A 21023-nucleotide genomic window follows, 5' to 3' on the forward strand; every position below is an offset into this window, starting at 1 on the left:
GCCGCTCAGAGTCCATGGACTTTTGGATGTTTTTTGTTTGTTTGTTTTTACTTTCCCAAGATTTACGCATATTTATTTGTAGGAAAATACACACGTTTCTGCTGAGGAAAAGTTGAATGGAATGGGGGACCATATGCTAAATGTTATGTACTAAGGTAAAATAAGGTAAAATCCACACTTTAAGAAGGATGCAGACAAACTGCAGAGGTTCAGAGGAGGGCAACAAAGATGATCAGGGGACTGGAAACAAAGCCCTATGAGGAGAGACTGAAGGAACTGAGCATGGAGAAGAAAAGAGAAGACTGAAGGGAGATATGATAGCGCTCTTCAAGTACTTGGAAGGTTGTCACAGAGAGGAAGGCCAGCATCTCTTCTCAATCATCCCAGAGTGCATGACACGGAATAATGGGCTCAAGTTACAGGAAGCCAGATTCTGGCTGAACATCAGGAAAAACTTCCTGACTGTTAGAGCAATATGACGATGGAACCAATGACCTAGGGAGGTGGTGGGCTCTCCCACACTGGATGCGTTCAAGATGAGGCTGGACAGCCATCTGTCAGGGATGCTCTGACTTAGATTTCTGCATTGAGCAGGGAGTTGGACTCGATGGTCTTGTAGGACCCTTCCAACCCTACTATTCTATGATTCTACGAAATTATGTAAATTGTCATGAAACCTCTTACATAATTATTTGTGTATTTTTCCCCATGATGAAGAAAAAATTGCATCCGTGAGCAGGCAAGGGAACAATCAACACCTGACAATCCACAAAACACAGATGAAGTGGATTTTACACAGTCCACCCATCCCTAGTAACAGTCTAACCTTGAGATTACCAGCCCATATCACAAAGATACATGTCACTGACAGGCATAAGATATCTATCGCTGATCCCATTTTATATTTATTTAATTTGTGTACAGCTTTCTATCCCCATCCTGCTCTTCAGTATCAAGTACATTGAAGCACAGGATAAAAGCCTTGATAAATAAATAAAAAGGTCTTCCACTGTTGGCAACCTCTATGACTTCTATGTACTTGATAAGCAATCTATTTTATTTATATGAAACATTTATATATTGCTCTTATCCCTGTCATGAGAGCTTCACCAGATCAAGGCCTTGGATTCCACTGAATCTCTTCTTTCTGAAATACTAATCTGACAACCCAAGCAAGGGTACCACTGTTTATCCTCTTCAGTTCTTAAATACAGGAACAGACTGGAATGGGTATGCTTCATGTACCACCAGGCAGGCTAATGGTGCTCCCTGGCCTGGCTCAGTCACATTCATTCAATCTGAACAATAGTGGAATGGGTGAGAAAGAAAAGAGATGGTGTTCTTGTTACCTTTCCTCATTCCTAAGCATCTCCCCTTATTCTTGGAATAAAAACCAAAATTCTGAACCCAACACAAGCAGAATCCACACTAAAGCTGAAATCTTTTTCTTTGTGCAGGCATCTTAGAATCATAGAATAGTAGGGTTGGAAGGGGCCTACAAGGCCAGTAGTTGTGAAGCCTGGAGAGTCCATCACACTGGCCTGCAATGGATCCAGCAGCCTTCAAGAAAAGGGCTGGAGGGGTGTGTGAGTGTGTGTGGGGGGGGGGCATTTGGAACTGCATATGGAGGAAACTGCTATTATTATCCAGCATTCAACAGTCGAATGAGCAACTGCAGGGACACATCCCCAAATGAAGTGTATCTTCAGTTGAGCTCCCTGACAGCTGCAGGGCCTGTAGTGTGTTGTTGTGTGAGAGACACAGGGAACCAAAGCAGCAAGGCAGTTGAGAGCTTCATAACTCATAGCTACAACCAGGGTCATATGTGACAGCACATCTGGTGCATGCTCCTCAGAGAGAGAGAGAGAGAGAGAGAGAGAGAATTACCAGGCCATGGTTAGAAGGGATGAAGGATGGACAAAAACAGACTGGGGAAGTGTGGCTACCAATGGAACAGCTGGCAAAACAGGCATGACAGTGAACACAAGGCAAAGGCCCACATAATGGAAATGAAATGACTGGAAATAAAATGATCAAACTGAGGCCCACATGACTCATTTAAAAGCCCGATAGGTTTGTGCTTACTATGAAAGGGGGAAGTAACCAAAAGGACTCAAATCCTGTTGGAAGGAAGACAGTCCTTTCTAAACTAAGGAAAATATTGTGCCTCCAGTTATACCCCAGAAGATGGCAGCATTTCATATAGGTAAGTAGTTCTGACTGACTGGTGCCTTCATTTCAAAATCATGTTGGCTATTGCGGTGTTGGGGGATGCACTGGGGGGCAGAGTGTCCAATCTTCACTGTTGTGGTCCTGGTTCTAATGGCTGTTTGGTTTTGGACACTCCCTTCCAAGATATTGTGATTTTGAGATGGGAGTTGCTAAAGGAGGACTAATCTGAAACTGAAGGTACCTGAGCCAACCCTAAAGGTGGACATTAACTGTTCCATACTTTTAATTAAAAAGTTATTTTCTCTCATTGGACAGAGTTTTCAGGATTTTTTGAGCTTTGGGATAGGAGTTGCAAAGGAAGCCCTAATCTGAGAGGAATTTGCACCCCTATACAAGAACTGTACACTGGGATGCTCACAGGCAAAGGGGATGCTATGGGCAGATCCAATGGGGTGCTTATGCCCCCACTGATTCTCTTCCACCCCACTGCTGGTGTTGCTCAAGCAGCCCCCACCACTCACACAATGGCAATTTAGCCCTTCCGGGACGCACGTAAGGGAGCTTTGCCAACCTGCCTCCTTCCAGAAATGAGCATTTCCACTCATTTCAGTGCCTCCCCAAGGAAGCGCTATATCTCCCTTGTGTAAGCAATGTGGGCCACTTACACAATGCAGTCAGTGGGACCCACCACTTGCAGAAGGGATTGGCAGGGCAGGAAAGAATCGGTGGGAGCATAAGTGACCTGTTGGATTCTGCCCCTGCTCCCTGTTCCCTTTTCAGACTGATGTGCCAAATTCTACTCTTCGTTGCCTGCCTCTGCATGATTATCAGGGAATTCACCCCAGAATAATTCATTATGGTGGATTAGAGGAATATAGTGGAGGGTGCTGTTGCATTCGTGTCCTGCTTGTGGGTTTCCGACCAACAGCTGGTTGGCCACTGTGGGAATAGAATGCTGGACCTTTGGTCTGATCCAGCAGGGCTTTTCTTATGGGCTTATGTTCTTATAATTAGAAGAACAAAGGGATCTGCTTTATGAGGCATCAGAACGGTGACCCATTTACTCCATTGTCTCCTGTGACTGGAAGCAGCTTCTCGAGATGCCAAGCAGAGAAACCCCATCCACCCCGTTCCTGCCACAGGAGAACAACTGAAACTAGACAAATCTATGCATGCTGCCTCTTAGGGCACAATCCTATGCAGATGTAGACAGAAAAAAGCTTAGCTGGCTGGGGAATGCTGGGAGCTGTAGGACTTTTTTCTGTCTATATCTGCCTGGGATTGTGCCCTTAGCTGTTAGTTTCTCCTTTTAGGGTTGGGAGGTGGGGTAAGCACTCATATGATCCTTTGGGGGATGAAACCATCTTGTAACCACCAAAGATCACAGCAATCAGAGATGCCTCATTGTTGATGGCACACACACCCTCTCCTATATCAGACAGAGGTCTAGATCCCAGCAAGAAGGGGCTTTCCAGCAAATGGGACAAACTTGTACAACAGCAGAGGCCTTGATAAAGAGAGCAAGATGGGAACACCACAGAACGTGATGGTGAGATTGAGGAGAGACTTTGTTCCTTGAGTCATCCATATGGCTTGTTTTGTGGCATTGTTAAGAGGAGGCAGAAGCTGAGGAGATAAATGTTTGAGGCAGAGACTCTTGCAAAACACAGTGAAATATAACCTTCCATGTTTCATGTGTCCAGTAGATAGCAGCACTGCACAGGAAGAACATATGTCATGGGCTGTGATGTGAAAAAGGAACAAGCTTAAAACAATGCTTTATTTGTTATGTTTTACCTCCTGTTTTAGTGTTGTTGTTTTTTAAAAAAATCAGACTGTGATTTTTATATTGCTTTTTTGTACATCTTCCAGAGAACTGTTTTATTAGTGGATAACTGATAAATTGAATAAAATAAAATAGATAGATCATGTAGCCTAGCCCGGCTCAGAGGGTAATTTTAAGGATGGGGGGGGGTTATAATGATAACCTCTTTGGGGGATGCAGTAGAATCAATAAGGACATGAATGCCCTCTGAAGCATTCTCAAGGGAAAATATTGTCACCACATTGACACTGCAAAACAGGTTTTCCACCTAGGTTAACTCTTTACAGCTCTCCTTAACTCTCCTTACAGCCTCTGGGAACACCGTGCATAACTATGGAATTTGCTACCGCAGGATGTAATGACAGCCACCAATTTGGTTGGCTTTAAAGGGGGGGTTGGACAAATTCCTGGAGGAAAAGGCTATCAATGGCTACTAGTCCTAATGGCTATGTGCTACCTCCAGTTCCAGAGGCAGTGCGCCTATGTACACCAGCTGCTGGGGAACATGGGTGGGAGGGTGCTGTTGCACTCATGCCCTGCTTGTGGGTCCCTGGTTGACAGCTGGTTGGCCACTGTGTGAACAGAATGCTGGACTAGATGGACCCTTGGTCTGATCCAGCATGGCTCTTATGTTCTTATGTTCTTAACTGTAGCTTGGCAAGGATGCTACAAATTCTCTTTAGTGGCCTTTCACTTCTTTTCACACCACACACCACTAGGGATGTTAGAGAATTCTGCCATGGACTCAAATGAAGCCAGATTCTTTAGAATCTGCCCCCCCCCAGTGTCCATGGCAGAACGGAGCAGCCCCCCACCACCACCACCCCACGAAATTTTCCCAGGACAGATCCTACCTGGCATCGGCCGGTTTGGTTCATCTCCTGCCTCGGTCTGCAGCTGCGAATGGCTGCCCCAGTCTGCAGCCACCATTTGCCTCCCTGCATTAGCCGTGATAGGCTACGTAAGTATTTACGTAGCCTATCATGGCAAAAAGCAGGGATGCAAATGGCATCCGCTACACCATTTGCATTCCCACTCTTTGCTGTGATAGGCTATGTAAATATATATGTAGCCTATCACAGCTAACGCAGGGAGGCAAATGACGGCCGCTACACCATTTGCATCCCTGCGTTAGCCGTGATAGGCTACGTATATATTTACGTAGCCTATCATGAAAAGAGCAAGGATGCAAATGGTGTAGCGGGCGCCATTTGTGTCCCTGCTCTTTGCCGTGATAGGCTACCTAAATATATACATAGCCTATCATGGCTAATGCAGGGACGCAAATGACGCCTGCTACGCTGGATGCCATATGCAGCCACAGCCCAGCAGTGGATGGAAGTCCGGCTGCGGGCAGGCCCAGCTGGCAGTTCCACGGATTCACCGCAGAGCCGGCCAGGGAGGATTCTGGGAGGAGGGACGGATTGCCTCCCCCACTAGCAAACACCCCCACCTGGAATGGGGTAAGTAATCTACCCATCCCTACATACCACACTGACACTCACACACACTCTTTATGAGAGGGAATATATACCAAAACAGTTGAAGTCTATGGTGGAAAAATATGTCCTCTGAAATCAGCCCTCAGATATCTCTCACCAAAGTAAGCCATATATATTTCCCTTATCCGAAAGGTGGCAGCAGAGACACACACAACCACCATTTTCTGCACCATGTCCAAAGACTTCTAAATGTCCTGTCTGAGAAACACATGAAAATTTGCACCCAGGAGCCTCTGAGGATAAGGGAGTGAAAATCTGACAATTCCCAGATAAGGGAGTGAAAAGTTTGTTGTTGTTGTTGTTTTAACTAACTTATCATGGGTGTGTCCATCTGATCTTTGATTTTCTTTTCTTTCTTCTTTGATTTTCTTTCTTCACCATTAAGAAAATGCTTACCATTCCATAAGTATTTTGAAGGGACACCCCTGAGTTTTGATTCCTATTATCTTAGATATCCTCACTGTATTGCTCCATGGACACATACCAGAACCTGTTCAATACGTCTGGCTCACGATGACATCTGTGGGACACATATGCTTAGCTATGCACTTACAGTTCCATTGATTCCAACAGGACTTGGGTAAGACTAATTTTCTCCATCTCTGTAAGTGCTAAACTGATCGCTCCATGCCTCTGATGTTCAAAAATGTATAGACAACCACAGATGGCATCTGAGTCCATGTTTGGTCCAGAAGCTGTGAATTGTAGGGATGGGAGAGAAATCCTCCATAGACCCCAGTGAGGCCAGATTCAAAAGAATATTTGTGTAGCCTATCGCGTGAAAAAGCACAGACACAAATGGCGTCCACTACACCATTTGCAGCCATAAAGGTCTTAGTTTAAGCTAAATGTAGCCATTTATGGCTGCATTTACCTTAAACTAAGACCTTTACGGCCAGAAATGGTGTAGTGGACACCATTTGTGTCTGCAGTCAATCCACCCAGCAAGGCTGAGCCAGCGATATGGCAATCAATGGCGGCCGTATCGCTGGCGCTCAGGAACCGGCCGGCAGCTCCACAGGATCACCACGGAGCCAGCTGGCTAGGATACCAGGAGGGAGGGACAGATCGCCTCCCCCCCTGTGGACACCCCCCCCCCCGGCCCGGAGGTAAGCCTTCCACCCATCCCTAGTGAATTGGGTAAAATCTTAATCAAAAATGAACTAAAACTTCTTCTTTTTTTCATACATCCCAGCATGAGAACTGTTGACTCAATGCTTGGGGATGGGTAAATTTGGCCACCTCTCCACCGTGCCACCAGAAGTGTGGAAGTGATGGAAATAAACAGCCTTCAGTGCTTTGGGGAGGCACTGGCAACAGTGGGAACAGCACTTTTTTAAACTTCTTCAAAATAATCTCAACCTTTTCTTGCAGCAGCCAACCCCCCCACCCCTGGGCTCTGTAATTCCACAATGTCAGGAACACTGCAGGATGGAGGAGGAATCTCACAGAGGGGCTCTGCCACCTGCAGCAGCAGAGATAAAAGAATTTAAAGTGGGGGGGGATAGAACCACTGCTCTTGCAGCTGAGACCCTGACAAACCTCTCAAAAATATGACCTCCGAACTCCAATTGCCAAAGTGCTCCCCTGGAAATTCACTGTTGTACATGGAGTGAGCAATTAATCTAGACCATTTCATTCAGCCATGTGAAAGATTGATCTGGCAACCCAAGAGAGTGTGTGGAAAAAACAACAATACACAACTAGTTTGCAGAGTAAAAGGGTGGAAAGAAAACTTCCTTAGGGGACCAAGGTTTTGCTATAACCATTAAAGAGAAATATACCATGAGTGAAAGACAGAGGAGCAAATAGGGTAGCAGGCAATATTTTTGGAAAGCACACAATCCCTTTTGCTACCCCTTGGAGCCATCCCTCCAAGAGTGACTCCTTTCTCCGTTCTGCTTCTTAAATGCTGCTCTGGCCTGCTGGACTCCTTCTATGTAAATGTCCCAGGAAGGCTCCTCCTCTTTAAATAGCATCCTCCAATGCTATGGAATTGCATAGCCCCATTATTTCTGTGCAAAGGTTAGAGGAGGGACAGAGAGAGAGAGAGAGAGAGAGAGAGAAAGGAAGGAAGAAAGGAAGGAAGGAAGGAAGGGAAAGAAAGAAAGAAAGAAAGAAAGAAAGAAAGAAAGAAAGAAAGAAAGAAAGAAAGAAATGACATCTTTGTTGCTTTTCCTCATCCTCCTAAGCATTTCACCTGGTAGGAATTTATGCTTTCAGGGTGGGTGGGATAGCATTGTTGATCCCAACACAAAGGGAATCCAGATTATTGCTCTAATTCCTGCCCATTTTTTGCAGGTATCTTCTCCATTCCACAGCTGACCGAGTCTGGGCCAGGCATAGTGAAGCCCGGAGAGGCCTTCAAACTGGCCTGTTCTGTCTCCGGTGTCCAAGTCAGCGATCATTACTGGGACTGGAACCGGCAGCCTCCAGGGAAAGGGCTGGAGTGGCTGGGGTTCATTCGGGGCACTGCACAAGGAGGAACCACCCAGCTCAGTCCAGCATTCAGCAGTCGAATTACCATCTCCAGGGACACCTCCAAAAACGAAGTGTATCTTCAGCTGACATCCTTGACAGCTGCAGACACGGCAATGTATTATTGTGCAAGACACACACAGTGCAGCACAGCAATGGAGCGTCCATCCAAAAACCACATGCAGCCCCAGTATGGGCAGACCCTCAACCTGACATGGTCCATCACATTTTCTGGTGACGACAAAAGCTTCAACACTCACATTCAGCAGTAGGCCCAGCAGACCCTGGGAGAAGCCTCACAGATGGACAGACTCATTGTTGGGGATCTAATCTTAGGGCATTTCCACATGTCTTTCAAAATGGATATGTGGTACACACACCATCTAAGAAAAGCTAATAATTAATAACTAGGTGGCAGGCAGGACTTGGAACATGGGACATTGTTATATCTCTGGGTGAAAACAGGACTTAAAGAAGACCTCAAAAAACTGAAACTACTTCAATACTACAAAGCTAACCTGAAAGGTAATAGGGTATTTTTAGAAAATGATGTTTTTACTGTAGAATTTTATTATTTTAAACTGTTATAGTATACTTGTACATCGTTCAGAGTGGCTGGGTGACCAGCCAGATGGGCGATTAACAAATTTAATAAATAAATAAATAGTCCAAAATACTTTGATTACCAGAGAAGGCTAAAATAAAGGACATTTTTAAGTTTCCCAGTCAGAACATAGGACATGGTTGTTGTTTCCTCGTAATATAAAGGCTGTACTCTTACAGAGTGCAGACTGACTTCACTACTATCAGTGCCATAGGATAACTGCTCAGGTTCATTGAGAAATGTACAAAACCATTCAGTGCTCCTGTGCATCAACAGAGGAGGCTGCTCACGGTGTCTCTGCATGAGTCACTGCTCTGGCCTTGCGTCCTCCCCATCAGCCTCTGCACTTGGCAGTGAATAATTCAGCCATGTGTTCGCACAGAGCATGACTGGAGCATTCAATCCCTCCCAGTGCAACAGTGAAACAGAATGACCCACCCACAAAGGAGGATGCCTGCTGGGTCTCAGCACAGATCTCTGCACTTGGCTGGCCTTCATCCAAACCGAAGATATGGGCAAAAAGTATCCCACAGGGCTTGCAGAAACACAGAGAACAGTGACATCTGTGGGAGGCCATTCTTCAACATCATTCAGACATTCTCTGCTTCTGTATTCTGAATTTCTCCTGGAATCCAGGCTTCTCAGACCTTAGAACTTCTTACCAGAGCAGCAAAGTAAATGTCAGGATCAGGGGTTGTTCGGGATAACTAATTCCCAACTTTGCACAGTTTATCTGCCCACTGGGATGAGTGGATGTGCCCTCCCATTGCGAGTAGGATGGGGAAATGGGTTGATTCTGATTGTTTGTAAATGCCCCCCACCCCATGCCACAGCCTTGATCCATCTTAGGGGTCATGGAGGCTATTTTTTAACACTCATTCATGCAGCAAGGGCAAATGGGACACATATAATCACCTCCAGAGCTGCCCCAAGAAATTCTGCTGCCTGAGGCAGAGTAAGAAACAGCTTCTTCTTGACCCCTCTGTCAAGGCTGCCAAGGCCAGCCAAGTCATTTTGGCACCCGAGCGAGGCAGAAAATCCCACAGATTCCTCTTCTCCTCGTTGGCAGTGAAAATGCATTAAGAATAAATTAAATAGGTAATACTTTGCTGCCCTTTCATGACATGTGACACCCCAAATCAGATGCCTGATGCAGCTGCCTTACTCTGCCTAATGGTAGGACCGGTCCTCACTTCTCATTTGGCCCTCAGTCCCAGATCAGAAGTCACTGATGCTGCTGACACTGACTTATATTGCATGATGCCCCTCACACTTCACAGGGTTTCCAGAGGTGTGGCTACCAAAGCATAAGCGTTTTTTGACATTATGTAAATTCTCCAGCTGGACCCCATTCAAATATTAGCTTCATGGGGCTTTCAGACTCATTGGAGCACAGGGGGAAAGCTGTGTTTACAGCTTCCATTCTGTTTCTTTATTCCCATTATTATTTTGCTTTCCTTGGGACAAATATGGCATTGTGCTTTGTTCCCCTCTTCCTCCTGACTCTGCTCCCAGGTGGGTATCTCCCAAACACAACCAGCCCTTTCCTACCACAACCCATGAAGTACAATTCCATAATTGGAGGGAGTGGTCTTAATTATATTAAAATAAAAACATTCATGTATTTTTGCATTAATTGAGGAGGGATGTGATTATCAGAAAAGAGGCATTTCAGGTCTGGAGGGCTAAACTGTCTCACTCTAGTTTTCCTTGTGTTCCACCCCCCACCTCCCTTCAGGTGTTTTCCCCCAGCTCCAGTTGAAGGAATCAGGGTCAGAAACACTGCAACCAGGAGAGACCCTTGAGCTGACCTGTACGGTCAGTGGGGGCTCTGTCACAAGTAGTAACTATTGGAACTGGGTACGCCAGGCTCCTGGGAAAGGCCTGGAGTGGATGGGGTACTGGAGCGGGAGCACGAGCTACGCGGCAGCTTTCCGTGGCAGAATCACCATTTCCGTGGATCCTTCACAAACCAAGTACTTTCTCCGGCTCAGCTCCGTGACAGCAGCAGACACCGCCATGTATTACTGTGCAAGAGACACAGAGAGGCAGGCTAAAAAGGGACTTATACAAAAAGGGGAACTAGGCTGAAAATAGCCCCCTGAAAGTGACACGAGACATAATATGGATTTCTATAAAGAAAGCAAAGCAGTTTGAAATCACCCTGGCTAAGCTCCTCCCGCACCCTGGCACTCTGGGTGTTTTACACTAACTCAGGTTAAAGGAATCTGGGCCAGGGAGTGAGAATTTTTCTTAGACAAAAGGTGAGATTCTCGTCCTTCCAAATTCCACATCCCAAATCACAGAATTCAGAGCTAGTGTCCCAGAGACAGTCAGTTGAGGTCCACTGCTTAAGATGGGAGGCACATCTCAGAATCCCAGCTCACAAACCTGGAGCAAGCTCAGAGATCAACTTCTCCTGACGTTCCAAGCTGTATAGAAAGTGGAACCTTGGAAAAAGAGGCACTTTTTTAGGCCGTTTCAGGTAGGCACGGGCGAATATCTCATGTCTGATTCCTCTCTCCATTTGTGATCGCTACTCTCTCTGCATGAACGGGAAACTTGCACGGATCGAGCAGTGATGGAATGTGCAATTTGCTCGAGTTTCCCCAAATCTGTGCAAATTTCTTAATTTGCGCAACTTTCCGCGATAGACTAAAACAGGGCTTTCAGTCTGCAAGGGAAAATGTGCGCACATTAGGACATTTCTGCAAAATCAGACTGGGGCTTTCTGCTTCCGTTTTAAATGCAGGATCACAATAACTCCCTTTTTCACCTGCTTCCTTTTCCCCCTCCCCTTCCCCCTGTATCTGAGTCTTCCATTCTCTTTCATTGATCTCGTTCCTCTTCTTGCTGCTTTTCCTCTTTTCACAAAGGGAAATCAAGTGGAACACAACAAAGTAATTTGATAGCTCATTATCTGTGATCTATTTAAAAATGGAACAAAGGGCATTTAGTGCAGGAGATGCCTTAGAGGTTCACGGCATCATGTCAACTTCCTTGAAGGAGCAATCTTAATTGCAGGATAAAAGATCCATGTGAAGAAAGCCTCCGTCTCCTTCTTCTCTTTCATTCCTCAAACATTTATCCAACTTAAGACTGGAGTGATTCTTTCTGGGTAACCTCAGTGCCAATTTCAGTGCCCCTTGGCCGGGGAGGGTGGCTACTGGGTGCCTTCTGGGAACCTGAGACCAGAATTGGCCTGTCCTACAGTTGCAGGGAAGTTGGAACTGGTTCCAGCGTGCCTTCATAAATGCTCTCTGTAACTTTGTTTTTGTTTTGCTTTAGAGAAGTGTCTGTAGACTTGTATTGGTGCCTATGGTTCCTGCCATGTGAGGGTGTGAGCTTTTTACTCCTGCTAATCCTGATATGAGGACCTGAGGTCTTTTTGTGCACCTCATGATCCTACTTCTAGTCACCAGGTCAGGTGCTCTGGTCAGTGTCTCTCCTCCCACGACCATCTTTAGGCTCTCACCCACAACCCTCTGTTTGTGCATTGTGATGCTTCGCCACTCTCTCAATTGCTGCCACCAAGACCCCCTTTTTGACCAGCTTTCTTTCTTTTTTGTAGCACAGACCAAGCACCCAGCACGAGGGATGTCAGAGAATTCTGCAGAAATTTTAAATGGGATCACATTCTGACAAATCTGGTCCACAGAATCCTCCTCAGAACGGAGAGGCCCGGTTAACCCAGACTGGAGCCCACGGGGATTTTACAAAAATAATTACGAAAAGAAATCCATAAATCGGGAATGGAGGAAGAAGAACGCGGCTTTACCCTTTTTAACGAGGCATTTTCCTTGTGACTCGAGGCTTTCTTTCCCTGGTGCTGAGTCTTGAGGTCCACGGAAATTCTCCGTCTTTTCTGTTTATTGTCTGTGCAGGTGAGGTCAGGTGAGGTGAGGTCAGGACAGGTCAGGTGAGGTCAGGTGACCGAAAGTTATATACGGAATCCCCACAAAGGGCTTTACCCTTTTAATGAAAATAAATAGGCATTTTCCCTATGACCGGAGGCTTACGGAGACCGACAGCTGGTGCACGGAAAGGGTTTTTCAACGGTACTTACAGAATAATTTATGAAAGTTCGGGGAGCCAAAAAAAACCTGGGGGAATCCGGGGCATGCAGACGGCGGAACGGGGCGGCCCTCGGCTCTGCGGAATCCTCATGAAGCAGAACCACTCTGCGCGGATTCTGGGGGGAGGAACAGATCCCCCCCCACGGATTCCCCACTGGAATGGACAGTGTGGAATCCATACATCCTTACCCAGCATGTGGGGGTTATTCCCCGACACTCTTCTTAAAAACTAAAAAGAAAACTGTCTTTTAAAACTGAAAACAAAGAAGGTTTATTTGGTACAACAGGATTGGAAATAGGAACTGGGTTGGGATGAGGAAAGGATATCAGGAATGATGATTAAAATAAGGCAACACTATAAACTGCACAATATAACACTGGCTTTTACTTCTGTGTTCAAATCCTCTCACACCCTCTCTCACACTATCTGACACACTCTCTAACCCACAGACTATCTCACTAGATGTTCTCACTCTTATCTCCCAATCTCATCTCAGCCTTATCTACCTGTACCCAACCTATTTCACTCCCAGACTTACCTGACTCTCCAGAAGCAATACCCCACCTTTTTCTGCACAAGGTATCCTCCATTCTGTTCTCACTCGGCCACTTCCCCTTCCTTCCACTTGCCAGACTGGCCTTCTTGCCCACACTCTGCCAAACCCCACCTCACACTCACCTGTCAATCATCCCAGATACATACCAGCCACCCTACATATATGCAAACCTTCACTATTTACATACTGTGTATGTGGAATCACCACACATGGTCCTATGTGCCACCCGAAAACTAAAACAGCAGCAGCTTCCCCCTGTGCAAAGATCAAGAAGCCATGTCTGGCATTGGGGAGTGGCTGTCGGCAGGTGACCGTCTGCATTGTTAAGTAAGGGCTGATGTGTTTGAACATGTATGGTAGCTTAGGCCCAACCCTCTGTGTGTACCAGCAATGCTTACTTCATGAGATAGTCAATGCAAGCTCAACTGAAGGGTTGGTGAGGGATGCTGTATGTGCTCAAATGATGCTGTCGAGATGGGAATGAGATTTTTGAAATGGTCTAAGCAAGTGTAAACCGTTAATGAAAGTCACTTGTGGGATATATTTGTACACTGGAGTAACATTGGATTTGACATCCTATGTATTATGCTTTATCCCATGTTCGTATTGGCTGTTGTCATTTTCTTGCTTTGTGTTTTTGCTTTGAATTTAGCAGGCAACCTTCATACTGGATCTGTTTTAATTCACAAAAGCACATAAGAAGAGCCATCTTGGATAAGACCAAGGGTCCATCTAGTCCAGCATTCTATTCACATGGTAGCCAACCAGCTCTCAGCTGGGAACACTCAAGCAGGGCATGAACACAACAGCACCCTCCTGCCCATATTCCCCAGTAACTAGTCTACGTGGGCTCACTGCCTCTGGTACTGGAGGTAGCAAATAGCCATCAGGACTAGTAGCCATTGATAGCCTTCTCCTCCAGGAATTTGTCCAATCCCCTTTCAAAGCCATCCAAGTTGGTGGCCATCACTACATCCTGTGGTAGCAAATTCCATAGTTTAACTATGGACTGTGTGCATTTTATTTATTTATTTATTTCTATACCGCCCAATAACCAAAGCTCTCTGTACTTCCTTTTATCTGTCCGGAATCTCCCACCCATCAGCTTCATGGGATGACCCCTTTGGGTTCTAGTATTTTGAGAGAGGGAGAAAAAGCTTTCGCTATCCACATTCTCCACACCATGCATAATTCCTAGGGATGTCAGAGAATTTCTCCCCGAATCTCGGGGAGGCCAAAAGCCAACGCATTCGGCCCCCCCGAAATTGATGGTGAAATTCTCCGCCCCCCCCCGGGATGGGACTTACCTCCTGCGAATGTCCCTCCCGGCGGCGGGTCCCGGCGGCGGTTCGGCGGCGGTTCGGCGGAGGCGGGAGGCAGCAGCTGGTCTTCCGACCGGCTGCCGCCGCCATTACAAAATAAAGTAAAAAAAAAAAACCCCGTGATAGGCTACGTAACGATTAACGTAGCCTATCACAGCTAGATTTCCAAAGTCAGCCATGGTAGGCTACGTAAATCGCTACGTAGCCTATCACAGGTGACTTTGAAAAAAAAAAAGTGCGTATGCCAATGGCGGCACCCATGGGCGCCGCCATTTGCGTTCCTTATTTGGTCCCGGTAGTCTACGTAAAGATTTACGTAGACTACGGTGAAAATAAGGGCAACGCAAATAGCGTTGCCCTTATTTTCGCCGTAGTCTACGTAAATCTTTACGTAGACTAGCCGGGACCAAATAAGGAACGCAAATGGCGGCGCCCATGGGCGCCACCATTGGCATACACGCTTTTTTTTTCCCCCAAAGTCACCCGTGATAGGCTACGTAACGATTTACGTAGCCTATCATGGCTGACTTTGGAAATCTAGCTGTGATAGGCTGCGTAAATCGTTACGTAGCCTATCAGAGGGTTGTTGGGGTTTTTTTCACTTTGTATTTCGCGGCCGGGGAGACGGGGCGCTTCTCCCCGGCCTGAATTTTGGCTGGGCGAGACGGGGTGCCTCCCCCCCCAGCCTGAATTTCGGGGGGAGAATCGAAGCGCCTCCCCCCCACCGCGAAGCAAGCTGCGGGACCAGGTAAGTCCCTTTCGTACACCACTAATAATTCCCTCACCCTCCTTTTTTCCAAGCTAAACAATCCCAGCTGTTGTAACCTTCTCTCTCATAGGGGAGATGCTTCTGTCCCTTGATCATTTTGGTGACCCTTTTCTGCACTTTTACCAAGTGCATCACTTTTACACTTGCTTATGCTGAACTGCATTTGCCATTTAGATGCCCATTCTCCCAGTTTGGAGAGATCCCTTTGGAGCTTTTCACAATCTCTTTTTGTTTTAACCACCCGAAATCTTTTGGTGTCATCCGCAAACTTGGCCTCTTTACTGCTCACTCCTAATTCCAGATCATTTATGAACAGGTTGAAAAGCATTGGTCCTAACACAGATCCCTGTGGGACCCCACTGTTTACTCCCTCCATTGGGAGAATTTACCATTTATTCCTACTCTCTGCTTTCTGTTCTCTAACCAGTTACAGATCCATAAGAGGACCTGTCCTCTTATTCAATGACTGCTAAGTTTGCTCAGATGTTTTGGTGAGGGACTTTGTCAAAAGCCTTTTGGAATTCCAAGTCAATAGGATCACCCCTGTCTACGTGTTTATTGACACTCTAAACTCTAAGAAACTCTAAACATTAGTGAGACAGAACTTACCTTTGCAGAAGCCGTGTTGATTTTTTTTCAGCAGGACTTGTCCTTCTATATGTTTACTCATTTTATCTTTAATAATGCCTTCAACCAATTTACCCAGAACAGCCATTAAGCAAACTGGCCTGTAATTTCTTGGATCCCCCAGGATCCCTTTTTGAAAATTGGTGTTACATTGGCCATCTTCCAGCTGTCTGGTATAGAGGCTGATCTTAGGGACATGTTGCATATTTTGGTTAGAAGATCAGCAATTTCATATTTGAGTTCTTTGAGAACTCTAGGATGGAAACCCTCTGGGCCCAGTGATTTATTTGCTTTCAATTTATCCATAAGGTTGAGAACTTCATCTTTTGTCACCACTATTTGCCTCAGTTCCTCAGACGCCCTTCCTGAAAACATCAGTTCAGGCAAAGGTATCTGTCCTGTACCTTGTGCAGTGAAGACAGATGAAAAGAATTCATTCAGCTTCTCTGCAATCTCCGTGTCCTCCTTCAGTACTCCTCTAACTCCATTGTCATCCAATGGTCCAACTGCCTCCCTAGCTGGTTTTCTGCTTCTTATATATTTAAATAATTCTTTATTGTTGGCCTTGATGTTGTTAGTGATATGCTCTTCAAAATGCCTTTTTGCATCTCTTATTGTATGCTTGCATCACCTTTGTGTAAGTTTGTGCTGCCTTTTGTTTTCCTCACTTGGGCAAGACTTACATTTTCTGAAGGAAGCTCTCTTTTCTCCAATAGCTCCCTTAACACTGCTCATTAACCAGGCCGTGACCTCTGGGGCTTGGTGCTACATGTCCTAACCTGTGGCATACATTTTAGCTGGGCTTCTATCATTGTGATTTTGAGTAATCTCCAAGCATTTTGAAGGGATGTAATCCTCCTGACGCCCCCTTTTAACTTCCTTTTCACCAGTTCCCTCATTTTAGAGAAGTTTCCTCTTTTGAAGTCAAATGCGACTATGTTAGACTTCCTGGGCAATTTCCCACTTAATTATATATTAAATCTGATTGCACTGTGATCACTGTTTCCAATTGGTTCAACAACATTTACATCTCATACTAGGTCCTGGGTGACACCACTAAGGATTAAATCCAAGGTTGCCTCCCCTCTGGTTGGTTCCATGACCAACTGTTCTAGGGCACAATCATTTAGGGCATTGAGAAATTTAACCTCTTTGTCACGGCTGGAACATGCATATATTCAATCAATGTGGGGGTCATTGAAATCGACCATTATTACAATGATTGTTGTTACAATTGTTACAATTTTGATTATTGCTTAATAGATAGCAGTACATGTAGGCTTAGCAAGAGATATGATTTTTTTTAATGGTTTAATGTACAGCTGCATATGGAACCTATGAAAATGCAAGGGGTGGAGTGTATTGGATTTGGTTTCAGAAGAATGGCGGGTAGTCAGGTGTGAATTTACCAAGAGATATACAGTATTAGGGGTGTACGGATTACTCACCCCATTCCGGGTGGGGGCCGTCCGCTGGGGGGGGGGAGGTGATCCATCCCTCCCCCCCGGAATCCTCCCTGGCCAGCTCCGCTCCACAGCAAGCCCATAGAGCCGCTGGCTGGGCCTGCCCACAGCTGGACTTCCGTCTGCTGCCGGGCTGCAGCCACAAATGGCAGCTGCCATAGTGACCACCATTTGCGTCCCTGGGTTAGCCATGATAGACTATGTATATATGTACGTAGCCTGTAACGGCAAAAGGCAGGGACACAAATGGTGTATCGGATGCTATTTGCGTCCCTGCTGTTTGCCGTGATAGGCTACATAAATACTTATGTAGCCTATCACAGCTAAAGTAAGGAGGCAAATGGTGGCGGCAGACCGGGGCAGCCATTCATGGCCGCAGACCGGGGCAGCGGATGGACCAGACGGATGACAACAGGTAGGGTCCATCCCAGGGAAATTTTGCGGGGTGGTGGTGGGGACTGCTCTGTTCCGCCACGGACTCGGGGGGGGGGGCGGATTCCAGAATCTGGCCTCATTGGAGTCCGTGGTGGAATTCTCTATCATCCCTATACAGTATTCAATTCAGTAATTCACAGCATAAGTACTAATTTGCTAGGGCAGTTGGCAATTTTCATGATTTCAGAGTTGGCTCTCATAGCTGTATTCATGTACAGGGAAGGCCACACTTTTTGCTACTAACAGAAGCTAAAACAAAGCACAGTAGTCGCTCTTCACACTGTGTACCTTCTCGCTGATAAGGATGCCCTTTCTGTACTCTGAGAAAGTTCTTTTGCTGCCAAGAGAGAACGCCCCCCCCACTCTCCTTCAGGGCAAAGGGAGGGGTGAGCGTGTGTGTTTTCTGACAGTTTGAACTACATGATGACACCAGGCCTTATAAGCTTTATTAAGGAGAGTTAAGGGCATGTGAAAGCTTTCTTTGCTTTTGCTTTCTCTGCTTCTATTTTCCATCAATAAACTGTGTCAACATTTCATATATGTGGACTGGAGTCATCTTGGTATCCTCGAATCTTCTTGGTGTGGCTATTGAGTGCACCAGGCCCCAGTTGAAGACAGGCACGTAGAGACTGAATAATTCTCAGATGCAAGATGGAGCCCTCGGTTGAACATACCCTCAGAAATCCATTCACACAATCGAGCCTACATGAAGAAGTGCCTGCAGACAACAAGAGAGATCAAAGAGGAAATAAGAACCACCTCCCCGTCCCCTCCCCCACTGCCTCATAGGCAGGGTGGATCGTCCCCAGGCTCTGTGCTCACAAGAGCAGGAAGAAGCAGGGCTAAAGAGGGCATTCCCAAGGGCGGGAAGGGGCGGGGAGTACGTAAGTGCCGTCACAATGCTTCCTATGCATTGTCTGGCCTCCCCACCCCACACTTCGATGTCCCAGGGCTAGACAGCCGAAATCAGCCATCTACCCATGAATGCAGGGTGGCTGGAGCGCGGAGGAAGGCGGCCATCTCTCCACATAGGATTGTGCCCTAAAATAGGGGTGTTGAACCCTTTCACATGGAGGGCCAAATTCAATTTAGAAGAAGCTCTCGGGGGCTATCTTCCAGGAGTGGATGCAGCTGAAGGCAAAATAGAGTGAGGCCAAAGGCAAAAAGGATCAGGGCCAAAACACCAAAGGTGCCAGCATACATTAGCTTAAAGCTCTTACAGGTAGTAACCAGCCTTAGGAGAGGCATTTCAACCTTTTGGAATGGGAGGGAGTGGGGAACTATGCCAAAGCTGGGAAACCACGAAACAGTCAGCGGATGGATGGGGTGAAAAGGCTGGGGCCACCTGGACAACCAAGATTTGTCCAAATCTGGTCTTTGAGCCTGAGGTTCTTCACCCTTGCTTTAAAACCACAAGGCTCTTTGCTAAATAAATGGGACTCATCTTCTAGATCAAGATGAATTGTAGAGAGGTTTGAGCCACACAAGTTTCATGTTTGAAATTAAGTTCTTCAGGTTCTCTCAAGGGACTCACAGCAAAGGCCTTGTACGGGGACAATTAGCATACATCATTTTAATTTCTTAATTAAAAAAATAATAATGCACATGTAATAATTTTACATGCATAACAATTCATTTGTCACCAAAACAATAAAACAGAGGACAGCCTTCCCAAAGTTCTGCCTTTCAACCTGAGTCCACAGCAAAAATATAAATAAAACTTCTCTCTGAAGCTTGATTTTTCTGCTGGCCAAAGAAGGAAAACAGTCTCTACTCAGTTCAGCACCACAGCAGTCTTCTCAAAATGGACCAGGATCCAGCAACACAGGAACAACTTTGTAAACAGCCCTGTCTCAAGGGTTCAGGGTCTTACAGAGAGAAGAAAGCAAGCTTCCTCCACACTGCATTTTGGTAACTGCCTAAAATGGTGGCCACGCCCTATCTCACCCCTTTACTGAGCATGTGCAGGAATATTCCTACTCAGAATTCTTAAAGAAGAAAAAAAACTGTTGGTTACAATGATGAGGGAAGCTCTGTCTGTTGAATTTCTGCCTACTATGTGACTGATTCAGTCACAGAACCTCTTTAAGGGAGGGGGAGGAAAAGCCTTATCAGGATGGGTTGCAAGAGTGATTTGTGGGGGTTTGTATGGGGAGGGAGCAGCCCATCTCATCCAGCAAATCTGTTCCTTATTCAAAGTCTGGGCTTTTACTCTGGGGTGGGGGTGAGCTGAGGTCCCTCATGATAGATGACGTAGTCACGACTTTGCAGCCATCCATGGTTCTCACATGGAAAATGTGGAGTTCCAAAGACTCGTTTTACTGTGACTTTGGGGGCTTGCTGCAGGTTTCCCTGCAGTTTCGGGCTGTCTGTTCTTCCCCGAACCGACTTTGCATTTTGCAGTGGGCATGTTGTGGGCGTGCGTAGAGCCTGTGCCCCTTCACTCCCCCCATCCCTTCGCAGCTGTGCAGTTACACAGGCAGAGAGGGATGTTTTCATCTATTTAATCACACTTTCGCACAGTTTTGCAGCTTTGTATCTTCACAATGGTTGTGGACTCAGTGCTCAAGGGCAGGGGGGGGTGTCTTGGGGAAGGACCAACATTGGTCTGGCCACCATTTTGGCATGATGTCTAGGCACATAGTGCTCACACTTGTGAGTGTGAACCATCACAAGAATCTCGGGCTGGGGAACCGACAAACTGATGGTGCAGAAATGAAGGAGCACAAAACATCCACTTTTTTTACCTAAAAAGGGATGGAAAGACACAGCAGAGCCCCTCAAATACAAAACAGCCACTGAAGTGTCGCACCCCCACACTTACAGGACTGCAGAGCTGTGCATTTCAGTATAATGCACCCCCCCCAAAAAAAAAGGGGGAACATGGCGAGTCTCTTATGGAAGTGCGCAGTACATTGCGAGTGTATTGCAGGGACTGCCGACTTGAAGCTGCATTGCTGCACAATTGTGATGGGGGGGGTCAAAGCAGTGCCATATACATGGGGCCCAGGAAGCACTGATCCTTGAGGCATGCTGCTAAAATAATACATTTGAACTTTTAATTTTACCCCAGCACTCAGCCAAAACTCATTCATGGAGGAAGCTTCGCCCCTATCAAAGGCTGAGTGAGCACTTCACGTGCTCTCAGGCATTTCCAAACGGCATCAGGATGATAAAGTTGTCATGAGAGTGA

At 46.3% G+C, this 21023-nt stretch overlaps 1 protein-coding gene and 1 gene segment (V, D, J or C); both read left to right on the forward strand.

The window, feature by feature from the left end:
* The window catches only part of LOC146342978 (immunoglobulin gamma-1 heavy chain-like), a 675086-nt gene that overhangs the window by 265019 nt on the left and 389044 nt on the right, over window positions 1–21023 (forward strand).
* LOC146342982 (uncharacterized) overlaps window positions 7498–21023 on the forward strand; it is a 197270-nt gene continuing 183744 nt past the window's right edge. The window contains exons 1-2 of the mRNA XM_084806395.1: window positions 7498–7702; window positions 7801–8119. The gene's annotated coding sequence lies outside the window, so the exon portion shown is untranslated. The remainder of the gene's footprint in view (window positions 7703–7800; window positions 8120–21023) is intronic.

This window comes from Heloderma suspectum, chromosome 6 (genome assembly GCF_057233095.1).
Source record: "Heloderma suspectum isolate Gila_16-S chromosome 6, 16-S_ref, whole genome shotgun sequence".
NCBI classification, from domain to species: Eukaryota; Metazoa; Chordata; class Lepidosauria; order Squamata; family Helodermatidae; genus Heloderma; species Heloderma suspectum.